Source organism: Idiotropiscis lumnitzeri, chromosome 14, assembly GCF_059441095.1.
Source record: "Idiotropiscis lumnitzeri isolate Australia: NSW breed Sydney's pygmy pipehorse chromosome 14, RoL_Ilum_1.0, whole genome shotgun sequence".
Lineage (NCBI taxonomy): Eukaryota > Metazoa > Chordata > Actinopteri > Syngnathiformes > Syngnathidae > Idiotropiscis > Idiotropiscis lumnitzeri.
Window position 1 is genome coordinate 837,139 of NC_142404.1, and position 16,477 is coordinate 853,615.

The 16,477-nt window shown below is 44.3% G+C and overlaps 1 protein-coding gene across 8 annotated transcripts in view; it reads left to right on the plus strand.

The window, feature by feature from the left end:
- Window positions 1–16,477, plus strand: part of LOC148323097 (homeobox protein PKNOX1-like) — a 131,047-nt gene that overhangs the window by 93,933 nt on the left and 20,637 nt on the right. The gene's annotated exons all lie outside the window — the stretch shown is intronic.

Consider the following 16,477-nt stretch of genomic DNA (forward strand, 5'->3'; position numbering starts at 1 on the left):
CATTCTCATAGTTTGGCTTTTTACATTTTAACTTAAAAGGATAAGGATAGGATAGGATTTTGCCATTTTCAGCATAAACAATTACTATTTTGTCTATTATGAATTTGATATCTTAATTATTTTTCATCTACAAGTAAGACATTTAAAAACACATTTTGCCACTTTTTGTTGTCTGAAAATCGTATCACATTTACTCTGGTCTCAGGTAACGACCAATCATGGCACAGCGTGCAAAATTCACAAAGAGAAAAAAAAAATTGTATGTGTAAAATAGTTACATAAGTAAATAATTTTGGATACAAAACTTAACTTAAAGTAGGGGTGTCTTGATGCAACTCTGATATGATTCAGATTGTTGGAGCAGTTTTTTGTTGTGTGATGCAATGTGGCAACACCACCACACAAGGGCAATTGATGATGCCTGCACTCAGTGCGCCCATATCAGTAACGAATTCAGCACTGGTGCGAGGGAACGCTGGTCGGATGGCATTTTCAAGTGCATTACTCACAACGCATTACTCGACACATTACTCACGACACATTACACGAACTGATAAAAATATAGAAAGTGTATAATATTGATTACCGCAGGCTTGATTTCAACGTTGAAACACAACAGTCATTTACCGTATTTCCATGACAATAAGGCACACTTTAAAGTCCCAAATATTCCCCAAAACAGACGAGGCTCCCTGTAATGCGACGCGCCTTTTGTATAGAATAAGACCCATAGATATGTACACATGCTATTCCCTTGTGCAACTTGTCATTTCAGAGTGCATGTTAGCACACCCTGCTGATTGAAGTCTGAGAACACAGTGCGAAGAATTGACTATGGCAAATAAATTTTGTGAATACTTCTTATGGTGATGGTTTGAGACAGTCAGTTAGAACATACCAGTATGTATGCGCATAGGCGTATAGGCGAGCTAGCATGCGCCTCATAGTGTGGTGCGCCCAGTGTATGTGTTAAATACAGAAATAGCACCCACAACTGATGCCGAGCCCTTTGATACTGTGCGTCTGTGGCAGTGAAAATACAGTATTTATTTTACTTGACCTCAGGGCATAACATTTGGACTGAAATGACGACGATTACGATTAGCCCTTGACTGTTTGATGCCATATGCACAACCACACATTAATAGCAAGTTCCATTGAAGCTGGAACGAACAATGTTGCAACTTCAACCCATGGTTAGTGTGCAACTAAAAACAAAAAAAAAAAACCTTTCCTTCACCAGCGTATCATTGAAACAGGCCATAAAATAAGTTGAAAACATCCGAAAAGAAGGCAATTGATGGAAGAAGTAAAAGTTTGACTGATCAATCAGTGGTCATCATTGAACAGACAAGCGAAACGAATTGCTGTGACGCATTATACAAACGGATGCAGTTGTCATGCGCTTCCAGGTGAATTTATGACTCGTGTATTTGATGTCATGATGAACGCTAGCAAATGTAAATGGAAGCGGAAGGGAACGGAAACGTCCCAACCTCCTGTATTCAGTTGCTGATTGCTTATGAGGAAAGAGACGCTGTTCTGTGAAAAACAAACAAGCTAATCAAGTTGCTGTCAAACCAGACGCCATTGTGTGGATATATATTGCGTGCAGTATGTATGTGGCATATGTGACGCATAGGGGGGCCACGCTAGTGAGGGGTGCCAAAGTAATAATTAAACAAACAACAAAACAATAATTTTTGAGTGGCCATTTTATGTATTAAACAGTTGTTTGTTCACAGGTATGGTTTGATCGAATCACTAATACTAATAGTGCCATGTCACGATAGGCGCCCCTCTGTTCCGTGACTGTCAACCGCCCCACACCCCGTCCTCCACGGCACGCGCACTGGACTCTGTGTCTGTGTGTGCCCTCGAGTACACGAGGGGCAGCTGTTTACAATTCAAACGTCTGATGATGCTAAAGATGGAGAAGCAAACTATAAAGTGCTCAGCGGCACAAAACCGAAAAAGAAAGAGAGAGAGGGAGAAAGATTTTGCAGGCATGAAAACCAGCTTTTCAAAGTGGTTGAAAGAAAGTGGGTAAGTTGAGCCTCACATTAAATAATCAAGTTAGCTAAAAAGCTACAAGTAAAATGAGAAGCTACTGTTGTCTTACAACTCTGTACTGGACAGAATTTACAGAATAAGAGATTATGAGAAGAAAATTAGTGGGTTTAGAATGGGGGGTGTGGCGTGTCATGCATTCACATATAGAAAACGCGGCATGATATAAAGTCAGTGGCTGTGTCCGTGTGTCCAATAAGAACCAGCACGTTTGAGCAAGGTTCATTAGACGAGAAAATTCCCAGAAATGTTTCTTGATAGTATTTGAGATTGTAATCATAAGGGTGTTCTAAAGCCCTTTTCCACCACTGTATCCGATGAGTCTGACAATGATCAGATGCAGTGTCTAATCAGTAGCTTATTAATTAAAAAATAAAATAAAGATTAAGCTGTTGTACTTGCTGTAAAATGAAACGTTCAATAAAAGTTTGAAATAAAAGTGTTATATTCCCCCAGAATTTTATTTATAGGATACTTATAAAAAAATGAAATCATTATTATTATTACTATTATTATTACCATTATTTGGGGGGGGGGGGGGGCGCCTGTTATGTGTCTGCATGCCCCCCAGAAAGTAGGTATTTGTGCCCCTGATTACGTTTTCGCATATTCGTCAACTTAACACGATGTCCAGCAAAAATGTCGATCAAGTTGTTGGAATTGATTGTTATTAAAAGCGCAACCCAAAATGATATTGTAAAATGCCTTGCCGTTGAAATGGAACAATTCGATCCCAATTATTCCAACGCTGATAAAATGGCTTGTGACAAAAATAAAACATCAAAACCTGAGAAAGTGACACCCAAACCTGTTGAACATAGGAAGAGAAAACCCAAACTTGCTGAAAAGGCTCTGAAGAATAAAATGGAGGGATTAATGAAACAGAGAGCTGCTAAATATAGGCAAGTAGCATCAAAGATGAATTACATTGACACCATTATGTATGGGGGATATGACGACATGAAATTAATCACACAATCATACAGCAACTTCAATAAAATAACAGGAGAATTTACAGCCACTCAAAAAAACTATTTTTTAATCGCTCTCTGAGGAAGAGAGAGATGTCAATCACACAAATTTTGTACCTGCCCAAAACTAATCAGCTCCATGAATTTAGAATAACAGTAAAACAATGGCTGCAAAAGGCAACCACTGTTGAACAGCGGGTACAACAAAGTACAGAATTTCCTTCGAAACAACAACATCTGAAGAAAGTTAATGGACTACAAACGCAGTCCAATTGTGAAAAAGAAAGTCATGATTTTTGTGTGACAGTGGGAATGATGAGCTAATTGCAGCAGGATACCAAAAAGAGAAAATGCAGAAGCTGCTCATCCTCACTTCAGGTGCAACTGAAGGGGAGAGAGCTGCACTTTTGGTCCAGGTTGAAGGTTTAAAGAAAGCACGGGCCTTTGAACGAGAAGAAGCTACATTAATGGCGAAAAGAGAGACGTTGGTTCCTAAAATGCAACTTGCTGCTGCAGATGCAAAACTCAAAACTTATGGGGACATGAGTTTGACAAAGATGATGATAAGCAGAGTGGAAACACAGGTGGGCGACCACAACCATTTGATTGTTTTGGTGGGACCAGGCCTCAAACACCATTGCCCACACATGGCAAACCCAGAAACCAACTAATTCCAGTTCAGAGCTATTGAAAATAATGCAAAAACAAATTAACCAAAATGCTAATTAAAAGAGCAGAGACTTTCCACCACATTACCTGCAAAGGAGCTCACAATCTTTAAAGGAGACCCCCTGCATTACTATACATTCATATGCATCTTTGAACATTGCATTGAAAGCAAAACGGACAATGCTTGTGATTTATTATTCTTTTTGGACCAGTATACTGATGGTCAACAGAGTACAAAGTTGCATTCATATGCCGCCAGCACAAGGATATGGTAAAGCAAAAAGGCTGTTACGGAGACAGGATGGTAGTGATATTCTTGTTACATCAGCCTACCAAAAGAATATTTGAACAGGCAGGTGCTTAAATCAGAGGACTGCTTGGGACTGTCGGAATATAGTTTATTTCTGTGCAGTTGTGCAAATGCTATGGTAGATGAAAAGGCCCTCGATGACTTAAACACCACCACTCACCTACGCACCATAATTTCAAAGCTTCCCTTTAAATTGAGGGATAAATGGAGAAGTGTAGCCTTTGAGTACCAGGAACGCACCAAATCCAGAGCCATGTTCAAGCAGCAGGTCAACTTTTTTGAAAAACAAGCAAAGATGGCATGTGACCCAACATTTGGGACTATCCAAGACACAGCAATACCACAACTGAAGGACAAAAGGAAAATGACTTTCCCTCATAAAATAAAACCTGTCTCAACAGCATAAAAGAGCAGCTTCACCGCCATGGCAACAGAGGAGTCGGCTCAAGGTCAAGCCTCAGGCATAGCACCTAGCAAAGCATGTCTGTACTGTAAAAGGAACCATGGAATTGAAGACTGCAAAGAACTGAGTACTAAAAAGAGGAAAGAGAAAGTTGAGTTCTACAGAAAAAATGGAATCTGTTTTGGCGCCATGAACAATAGTCACATTGGCAAGGACTGCAGAAAAAGACTCAGCTGTAAAATCTGTTCAATGAAGCATCCTACAATGCTACACATTGAAAGGACAAAGACAGACGACAAGCAAGAGACAACAGCCGCAGGTACAGACAAGACATTAACAGCAGCCAGTGCTCTTGTCTTTAGATAATACAATACAATACTGCTTTATTCATATAGTAGATTTCACAACAGGTGGAGCTGTAACAAAGGACTTTCCATATGGTGTAATATAAACTCGCGGGAAATTAGCACACCAGCACCTCCATAAGGGGGCGGTGACACTCATACACTCACAATAGTTCCTGTTAAGGTGAAAATGTTAAACAGCAATATGTGTGTACAAACATACGCCTTTCTGGATCCAGGCGGCACAGCAGCGTTTTGCAGAACTCCTCCATAAAGACAACTAAATGTCAAAGGAAGGAAAGCGAGAATTCTATTGAAAACCCTTGGACAGGAGAAAATGACAACCATGGAAAAACTCTCAGGCCTAGAAGTTTCCAATCTTGAAGAAAATGACTCCATAAAGCTGCCAGTTGTATACACCCAAGATGAGATTCCTGTAACAACGAGCAAATGGGATTACCTAAAGGAGGTGAAATTGACTCGTACTGATTCAAATGTTGACCTTCTGAATAGAACAAACCCTCCTCAGACCATGGAACCATGGAGGATAATGAACAGCAAAGACAACGGTCTTTTTGCTGTTCGAACTAGATTAGGATGAGTGGTTAATGGACTTCTGAATACCTGCAATTGCACAGATGATCAGCCGCAAGAGATACACAGTCATCAGATTTCAGTGGTGAATTTAGATGAACTCGTAAAACAGAACTTTATTCACGACTTTTTAGAAAAAATATATGTAGTAAAAGTGGAAATAAATATGGAGGACTGAAGATTCATGGACATAATGTCCTGCTCAGTCGAAATGAAGAATGGACATTACCAGTTGAAGCTCCCCTTCAAGAAGACCAATATTTTATGCCTAACAACAAAGAGCTGGCGGAATACCGTGCCAGGAGCTTAAAAAACAAGTTGCGGAAAGATTCGAATTTTCACCAAGAGTATACAAATTTTCTGGAAGAAAGGTCATGCAGAACTTGTGCCACAGGAACAGTTGGTGCTGGAAGAGGGAAAGGTTTGGTATCTTCCTCATCATGATGTGCGACAGCGAAAGAAGCACAAACTGCGAGTTGTTTTCAATTGCTCTGCCCAGTTCCAAGGTGTTTCACTTAATGAAGAGCTGATTCCAGGACCAAATCTCACTAACACATTGTTAGGAGTACTCACTCGGCTGTTTGCATTGATAATGGAAATAGAAGGGATGTGCCACCAAGTCCAAGTTAGCACAGATGACATAAATTTTATTAGATTCTTATCGTGGACAGGTGGCGACACCACAATAGCCAAGAGTACAGGATGACTGTACATATATTTGGCGCAACGTCCTCTGCAAGCTGCGCCAGCTATGCCTGGACAACGGACCCTTACCAGTTGAACGAGCTCTCGGGGTGGGATGGAGTATTGAAGATAACTCTTTTGTGTTTCGTGTCTCCTTGAAGACAAGCATCCACCAGAAAAGCTATCCTTTCCACTGCATCCGCAGTCTACGATCTTATAGGGTTCCTTGCTCCTTTCACTTTTACCGTAAAGTACATTTTGCAAGAACTTTGCCAACTGGAGTGTGGCGGGGATGACACAATACCCAAACCCTATGAGCTGAAATGGCGGCAGTGGCTTGACAGGTTACAGCAAATGGAAAGCTATAAAGGGGAAAGGTGCATCAAGCCAAAGAATATCACAGAAATTACTATGGCCTAGATCCATAGCTTCTGTGATATAAGTGAGAGAGGTTATGGAGTTGTGATTTATCTCCGATTTACCACCACTGACGGTATCTTCTTTGGGAAAGCAAGTGTAGCACTACTAAAGAGAATGGAGTTAACTTCAGCCTTGCTAGCTGTCAGGATTGATAGAATGCTGAAGATTGAGATGCAGATCCCACTGAAAACATCAACATTTTGGACGGACTGCACTGTCCCAAAGTATATGAAGAATAACACACGGAGATTCCATACAAAAAAAAACAGATCTGTTGATTGCTGATGCCAACTCTCTAAATACAAACCCTGATTGATGACGCTTATAGAGAGACCGATAAGCAAGATGTGTCTACTGGTTCCAGCCAGTCTGTGACACACCGTCCAGAAAGTGTGCCAAACCAATTAGGTAATTATTTATTTATATTTTGGAATGCTCCAAATTTTTTAATAGTATTATTTTCGCAGTTGCCCATAATAATAGGGCTGTTATGTTGGAGCAGTTTTTTGTTGAGTGATGCAATGTGGCAACACCAGCACTAGGGCAATTGATGACGCCTGCACTCGGTGTGCCCATATCAATAACAAATTTAGCGCAGGTGCGAGGGAACACTGGTCGGCTTTCAACCGCATTACTCAAGACCCATTACTCCCAACGCATTACTCACGACGCATTGCATGAACTGATAAAAATATAGAAATGAGTACCGTATTTCCAGACTGTAAGCCGCTACCTTTTTCCTAGATTTTTACCATGCGGCTAATACAAAGGTGCAACTTATATATAATAATGTTCGTCTGTTAGGCGTACCGGAAAACGTCGAAGGGCCTAGGTCAACTTCATTCTTCTCTCAACTGCTTGTAGTTTTTGGAATGGACAATCTGGGAATGGCCCCAGAGCTCGACCGGGCGCATCGTACCAGGATGGCCGAGTGGTCTAAGGCGCCGCGTTCAGGACCCAGTCTCCCCAGGAGGCCTGGGTTCGAATCTCGAATTTCCCCATTGTGGGACTAATAAAGGGAATATTATTATTATTATTATTATTATTATTACGCTAACGGCCAAACCTGGCCCCAACTCGAGACCCTGGGCGGTTGTTATTTGCTTCGATAACTACCAAACCCGTGAACTTGTGATACGTAAAGCTCGAGAGATGCGAGAAAAACTTAAATATAAGAATACCCTCATCCACATCGGTGAGGACTATTCCCCGGAAGTATTGGAGCAACGTTCTGCCTATCGTGGAGTCATGAAGGAATTATATGATCTGGGACTCAAACCACAACTTCGCTATCCAGCCATGCTGTACATCATGTCTGACGACGGCATCCGGAGACAGTTGGCATCTCCAACTGACGCGAAGAACTGCATCACTTCACATCGTGTGCGGAGTTCGAGCTCCAAGTAGAACTAAAGCACTCAGGCACATATACTATGGTCAACTAAGGAGACTCAGTAAATGGATACATTTCTTCTTTTGGTAGATATACTTGGCATTGACAATTTCTTTTTTTTTATTTTTTTGGATCCTCTTTCTCTTTGATTTTTTTTCTTCCTTTTCTCCATTTTTTTAAATTTCTTTTAACCATTTTTTAAAAGCTATTTATTTATATTTTTTTATTAATTTTTCAACTTTTTTTATTTCTGTTAACCTTTTTTTTACTTTATTTATTGAATTTTCTTTTGTTTCTCTCATACAATTAGTATTTGATCTGATCATAATGCTGCATTTGTGTCCTTGTTGTCTAACATCCACATATTATTCAATATTGGTTTTAGTTAGTGAAATCTTCTTGCCGTAACAGGGAAGCCATTCATTTTTAGCAATATATCTTTGCAGGGAAAAGACTGTACCCTGCTGTGCAATGGACACTCAAATTGTGTTGACTTTTTGGGGATCTGCCCGGGCCAGTTATTTGTTCAGTATATTGTTGGAATTTATCTTTAAATCAATGTTAGAATTTAATTTTAAACCAATGTAAACTCAAATTAATAATCTGACTCCAATTTGTGACTTTACCCAACTCTCACTCATCCAACAATATGCGCGCTCGTTCTGCAATAGAAAGGTATCAGGAAGCTGGCATTTTCACACACGAGTGGATTTATTCCTAACACACAAATCTACAACTTGAGCTTGGGTCCCTCTCAATACAGCTCTCTTTGTCTCCGCTGTTCAGCATTAATTTATAGACACAATATGCAAATGACACAGAGACAAAGGCATCCTGGCATGATTCTATTGGCTATGTGTACGCTGCAGTTAACTTTAGCTTGCTTTTCTTGGTCTTTCTTCAAGTGGTGGCTCCTCCTGCTTGTGGTTGAAGGGTCCAGTTTCTTGTCGACCCCTTCCCCCTCGAGGTGTCTGTCTGCGCCAGGCACCAACCCAAACCTTCACATTCTTTCACTTTCTTTGTTCAGCTTCACCAGCCACACACTCAGCATTCCACAAAATACAGTGACACAAGATGCAGGACATCGAATAAAACTAGCCAGGTTTCAACTCTTCCACTCCTTTATTCCCTCTCATGACCTCAGACAACTGAGGTCATCACTCAAACCCCTTATTTTATTGTTACACACGAGCTAAAAATCAAACAATGAAAAATTAGTAACAACTTACAAATCAATAGAAGGTGAGGTAAAGCTCAATAGAAAATTAGTAAAAATTAAAAATCAATAGAAAATTAGTAAAACTTAAAAATCAATAGAAAATGTCATTCTAGTAGAAAATCCGTAGAAAATTTCATTCCCTCCTCATGGCCTCAGGTCCCTGAGGCCATCTACACATACTCACATCCCGGACTCCCGGAGGGCCACAGCTGTCTCCCCCTCCTGGGGGTCCTTCTGAGGGATCATCATGTACTGGCCACCAGGAGGGAGCGGCCCCAACGTGCGTTCAATTGTCTTAACAGTTAATGATCTGATACATGGAATACAACAACATCCACATAACACCATAATAGCGGCAAACACAGCGATAGAAATCAGTACTGATGCAATCAAGCTTTTATATTTGCCAAAGATGTTTAACCAGTCAGAGTACCAACTGGTGTCCACACCTGAGTGCTCCTTCATTTTGTCACTTAACGTGCGCAGACCCTCCAATGCCTTGGTAAGGCGACCGTCAGGAGATGTATTGTTGGGAATCAGAGTACAACACTGATCCCCAAAAATACCACACACTCCTCCTCTTTCAGCTAACACCATATCTAAGCCCATTCTATTTTGGAATGCCATCAGAGATGTGGCAGCCAATTGCTCATGCACTGCCTGGAGTGCCGAGGTGGTGAAGTTCGCCAATCGTTGGACATTATAATGAACATAATTAATCCGGTCCACATTTTTGTTTACTGTAACAAACAGGAAAATACTCTCCCATCCTGCCGCAATTTGATCCACCAATTTATACTCGTCAGGGACCCCTCTTGGAACTCCAATTGCATCTATATACGTGGGATCTCCTGCATTCAACCATTCGTGCATGTCCCTTCTCTTCCTGTTAAGGAAGGGGACTCTTCCCCATTTTCTAACGTCTTCCCATTCCGTTTTGGCCATATCTAAGGCTGTCACACTAACTGGCATGATCAGCGTTACCAGGGCGAACTTACCTGAGGCATTGGTGGGAAGCCTATCGTACAGCACTTTCTCTCCGCACCACAGCCAAACATCAGCACGAGCGAGAGGGATTCCTGCTGGCAAGGACACATTTTCATTACACCATGACCCCTGGATATTTCCAATCCCAGGGCCAGTCCCATTTAACTTTAGGCAGGTGAAATTTTGTTTTGCAACTTGGGGGTCAATAATAGGCTTTTTCTTTTCCATTCCTGTCAGTGGAAAGGTTGAGTCCAATTGGCCGCACTCTCCTCGGAGAGTCTTATTATACAGGAAACCCATGAGGCAGGTTTTAGATATGGCAGTTGCTGCCACGATTTTCAAAACTGGTCTTGCACCTAAACATACCAAACAATTCTCATTAGTATTATTAGCTGCCTGCTCAGCCATCAGGAGCCAATTATTAGTGACCATAGAAATACCTGTCTGAATCCTAAACCAGTCGTCTACCGTCACCATAGTCTTAGCAGTTGCTCCCGCTGTTGCAGTATACTTATTCATTAACGGTGCATCTCCTCTATTCATAGTAGTATCTTCACAAATTATGATAGGAAAATATGGATCCTTTCCTGCTGAGTATGCCCATAACAATAATCCCCAGCATGACGTGTTTACAATCATTATCTCCTGCTGTGGGTATGCAATAGATGTATTCCCCATTGCCACCTTTAATTTCAACACTTCCCCCTCCTTGCCCATAGTCACTTTATGTCTATAGTACTTACTTATCTCACTTTGAGGGGGACTCCAGTAGTCACCTACCTGTGTTGTTATTAATGCATCCCACCCGAATTTTGTCACATGTCCTGTCAAATACCAACAATATCGCGGAAACATAGCCCCCGTTACTTCAGACATTGCTATCCATGCTGAGGAGTACCATGCTTCTTGGAACCCTCTCAATGCTTTTATTGGCACACTAATTTGGGTGGTTGTGTTTGGAGCCACTGTAAACCGCAACGAGTTATTATATGCCCACTTAACTATCCATGGCTGAAATCCCTTTTCAAATTGGTCCCAGTAACCTTGTCCTGTCTGTCTTTTCACTTTACGGGTTACTGGAGGTTTCACAGGCCACTCTTGATATTGATGCTGATAATTTCCCAATTTATAGACTACATCATTCCACGGGTGTGTCCAATTAAAAATTGTCACCCAAGGGTTCACCTGTGTCGGTTGTTTACATTTCAGATTTAGCAGTAGTTGTTGTGTCTGTGTCAGCGTCTTACCACCATCTCGCTCTGCTTCATACCATACCGTTCCATTACAGGAATAGTACACCATCACTCGTTCACCTTTCACTCCATCACTTCTGTCATCCTGCATCCTATGTTCAAACGCCAACATAGTCCACACAAAGCACAAGCCAGCCAGCAAAATAGTCAATATAGTCAAACATTTGCATCGTCCTCGTCTTTGTTCAGACACTTTCGAGTCCGACTTTGATCCAATTCTCGCCATCTTCACAATCCCTCTCTTGACCTGCCCGTCAGGGCGGTCAACCTTTATGCTCACCATTGGCAGGTACAAAACCTGGGGCCGGGCGCAACTGTGAGTGATGGTACCACTTTTGTCCTTTAGTTTCCAATTGGACAGCGTGTGAGGTTCTAGCCAGAACTCTAAACGGTCCTTTCCAGCAAGGTTCAGTCCACTTCCGGGAAAGCACCCGGAGGTAGACGTACGGAGTGATGTCCAACTCCAGCGGTGTTGATGACGAATCTGCAACTGCCTTGTCGGCGACCTGCGCAGACACACTAGATACAAGTGAATGAAGATACTTCCAATACGCAGCGTGCGACAAATCAGGTGTCGGTACATCAACTGGCGGGACCAAGGTGGAGGCAGGCCCTGGCATTAAGCAACCAGTTAATAGTTCGAATGGCGCAAAACCTGTTATTTTATGAACAGTTTGGCGGACGACCAACAGGGCTAGGGGCAAAGCTTGCAACCACGTCATTTTTGTTTGAGCCATGATCTTAGCCAATTTTTCTTTCAAATTCCTGTTAAACCTTTCAACTTTGCCTTGGCTCTGGGGGTGGTAGACACACCCAAAGCGATGCTTCAGCCCCAACAGCGCCTCCACTTTAGCCAGCGCTTTGTTGTTAAAATGTGTCCCATTATCAGATCTGATTAAAGCAGGGAAACCATGTGTCGGAATATAATGATTTACCAAAGCTTTTAATGACTGACGTGGTATCTTCCTTTGCACACGGATACGCCTCCGGCCAGCGTGAATAAGAATCCACAATGACCAGAAGGAACCGCTTCCCGTTCACCCTGTCAATCATGTCCGTGAAATCAATTACAATTTCTGCTCCAGGCCAGGCCAACAGGGGAGAACGCCCCTGGCTTGGGTTTTAATGTCGGTCGTGCATTAAATGTTTGACATAGTTCACAAGCCGCCACAAACTGCCAGACCACCTCCTGTAACCTTGGATGCCACCACTGACGAAGTTTTGGAAGCATTGCCTGAGGCCCCACATGTGCCACTGTATGGGCCTCAGCCAACACTGAGGTCATGAGTTGTCCCTCAGGGAGGACCGGTTGGCCCCTGGGACCCACCCAGAGACCATCCGATCACCTGACCGCCTTTGATGCAATCCACATTGATTTTTGTTCCGGCGATGACTTACCTTGTGCATCCATAATATCCTCCAGTGCCACTTCGGGTGCCACTGGAAGATCCGGGGGTTCCCCATCGCAGACCACAGCTGGGGTTGTTAACATCATCTCGCCCTGAGGGGTGTATCCAGCCACCTCTTTCGCGAGAGCATCCGCCCTCTCATTCCCTTTCGCCACCATGGTGTTGGCCTTTGAGTGTCCCGGGACCTTTACAATCGCCAATTCGTGTGGACCCTTAATTGCTTCATACAATCGCTCCATCAAAGTTCTTTGAGCAATTTCTTTGCCTTTCGCTGTTAGCCAGCCATTGTGCAACCACCCCTTTAGGTCAATCAGGGCAGCTGACGCTGCATATGCCGAATCAGTATATACAGTTAATTGCTGTCCTGGACACTGTTCCAAGGCCAACACCAGCGCCAACACCTCTGCCGCCTGGGCGGAGGGTTTTATTGTCAACTTCTGAGCTGTCACTGGGAGGAAGAAAGAACCTTTCCACTCCACCACTGCCGCGGCCGCGTGGCGTGTCCCATCCTTGGCACGCCAACAACACCCATCGGTGAACATAACCCGTCCACCTTCCAATGGTTCCGCATACAAGTCCTCACGGACCTTCTGATCTTTCTGTACTTTCAGAGCGCACTCATGTGCCCCTTCCAGGAGGTGATTAGCCATGTTCACACCATCATGCACATAAGTAACGTTTGGTGCCGTCAATGTTTTCATCATCCGTGTTTGTCGCAGGGGTGTCAATGTAAATGCCACCGATGCTACAAAAGCTGACACCCCATGATCTGTCAACACCTGGACGGGATACCCCATGACCACATGAGCTGTTTTCTGTAGGACCTTTGCCAGGCCTGCCGCGTACCTAACACAGTCTGCTTGTTTCTGTTCAATTCCGTCTAATGGCACACTACAATACAATAAAACTGCCCTGTCTGTTCCATGTCTTTGGTACAATGCCGCATTCACTGTTTTCTCACTGCTCGCAACGTCTAAATAAAACACCTTAGTGTAATCTGGAGTAGCCAAAGCTGCTGCTGATGCTAATTCCTGAATTAATTGCACAAACAATGCATCATCCTCAGGGGTCCACTGCAATGTGGCCTTCAAATTTCGGACCCCTTGTTGTTTGACCAGGGCCCGCAAGCCTGCTGTTTTATCCACATAACATGGGATGTATGCTCGGCTGTAGCCACACAATCCCAAGAAAGACAACATGTCCTGCACTGTGTGTGGACGTGGGTGTCGCAGGATGGAGCTGCGGTGATTTGGGGACATAGCCAAGCCGGCTGGGGTGATGACACGCCCCAGAAAAATCACAGACTTACGACAGCACTGTAACTTTTTCCTTGACACTTTGAAGCCCAGGTCAGCAAGCTTCAACAGCACTGCTCGTGTGGCTTCCACACACTGGTCGGATGTTTCGGCCGCAATGAGGAGATCGTCCACATACTGCAGGAGCACTGAGCCTTGGGGTAGCGCACATGAAAATAACAAGTCCTTCAAGACCTGATTAAAAATTCCTGGCGAATTCTTGAAGCCCTGAGGGACTCTTTTGTACTGCAATTTCACCCCTTTGTAAGAAAATGCAAACACGTGTCGTATTGATTCAGCCAGCGGTAAACAGAAATATGCATTCGCCAAATCAATAACCGTATACCACTGTTTCTGCGGGTCCAGGGAGGACAGGATGCGATGGGGGTCAGGAACTGGCAAAACTGGAGTTATAGTGATGTCATTCACTGGCCGCAAATCGTGGGCCATCCTCCATGTCACCCCATCAGCCTTCTGGACCGGCCTCAGAGGTGTGTTCCAAGAGGACGCCGACGTTTCCAACACCCCCGCATCCCACAATCCTGCCACTGTGTCCTCCATTCCTTTGTCTGCTTCCTTCGGCCATCGATATTGAGGACGGCGAACCGGAATGGTGCAGTCAACTTCCAATTGGATTGGCTGAACCGTCCGACAAAAACCAACATCAAATGGACCCTGTGACCACACAGTCTGTGGCATTTGATCTAACATTGCCTGTGCGGACTCATGGTCCGTCTGTTCCCGCCCATGATGGCGGTCCAAGAATACCAATTCAAGGTCTGACTTATCTACCATTTTTGCCATTATCCTGTAACTTTTGGTTGCAGCTGAGTGCCACACATCTAGAATTTCAGTCATCATCCAGTCATGTTGTTGTGTTAATCGTTTCACCATGGGCCCCAATTGGCGGGGCTCATGGCCTGGCGACACAGCTAGTGACACGTGAGGCAAACCTTCCTCACTCATTCGATACCATTGCTCTTGCTCCGGCGACAACTGCACATATGCTGCCACCCCCTCGGGGCCCACAAAGATGCATGGTGCGCACAATATCCAACCATCCCCCTCAATTTCTTCAAACGCATCTCTATATATGTCATCTGATTCTCTATCATAATATAGAGTGCAGTGCAATGGATCCAGTGGGGGGTGGTACGGTGCCAATGTCTGGATCCACGGTTTCCACAAGAGGTATGTGGAGTAGACACCTCCCCCAAGTGGAGTCTCAGGATTCAATCTAGCCCAGTAGATCCGTGCCGTTTCAGGTACTGTGGGGAGTGGTGCCATCAACCACTGACCCCTAGGTGTCACAGGCTGGAAGCATTCCAGTACCTGTCCGTCAGGAAATGTCACTGTAAGTCCCTTCTCGCCGCACAATATCTGGGCTCTCAATGCTGACAACATGTCTCTGCCCATTAAATTGATGGGTGTGTCCATTGCATGAACATATGAATGATATAGTCTCTGTCCAGTGTTTGTAATTTCCGTTTTCAGTGGCCGAGTAAAGGGCAGCGTCTGAGGACGTCCAGAGAAGCCGACTAACGTTGTAACTCGCCTCGACAACGCTGTACTTGGCAGTGGCATGTTGATTGATGAATGTGTTGCTCCAGTGTCCACCAACATCTGGACTGGAGTGTCCGCCACTGTCAACTGAAGCATTGGCTCTGCCTGGCCAGTGCTTCCCGAGCTTCCCAGGCCCCCCTATTCGTCCGGGCCGTACCACTGGTCAGCTTGGAAATACTGACCCCTTGGATTCGGCTGTGGCCACGGGCGGGGCTACTGCGGTCCCCCTTGGTGTGGTGGCCCTGCTTGGTGGTTCTGCTGCTCCACCCCTGGTGGTGGGTTGCCATGACAATCACGTGCCCAGTGGTCAAGGGACCCGCAGTTGAAGCAAGTCCCTGGAGCGAACCCATTCCGCCCCCGGCCTGGGGGGGGCGCCACGACCACGCCCTCTGTATCTACCACGGAACCCTTGACCTTGGCGCCGTTCAGCCCCCACTGGAGTTTGATACATCTGTTTTTGTTTCACCTTTTCTTGTTTTGCCTCACCATGCAACTTTGCCAGAGCGTCAGATTCCTTTTGATCTTTATTTGCTTTTTCCATGTAGATGCGGCAATGGTGTATCAAATGCCTCTTAAATCTCGGTTCCGGACAAACCAAAATGTCCGGATCAATTCTCAAAATCGCCTGCACCTCATTTGGGAGGCCGTTCAGCATCGCCGTCCTGAACATAATTTCAGCTTCAGGATAGTTGCCTGGGTGTTTACCTGTGGTCTCAATCCACAGCTCCAATGCCTGAGCATAATGTTGCTCGGGAGTCACATCTTTTCCGTAATTAAAAATTGTTGGCGCCACATCCACTGGGGAGGGAAAGGCCGCCCTCAGCTCCCGAAACAACGCCTCCGAAATCTCAGCCAAGGGGGTTTCTCTCCCCAGCTGGCGGGTGCCAGCTGCC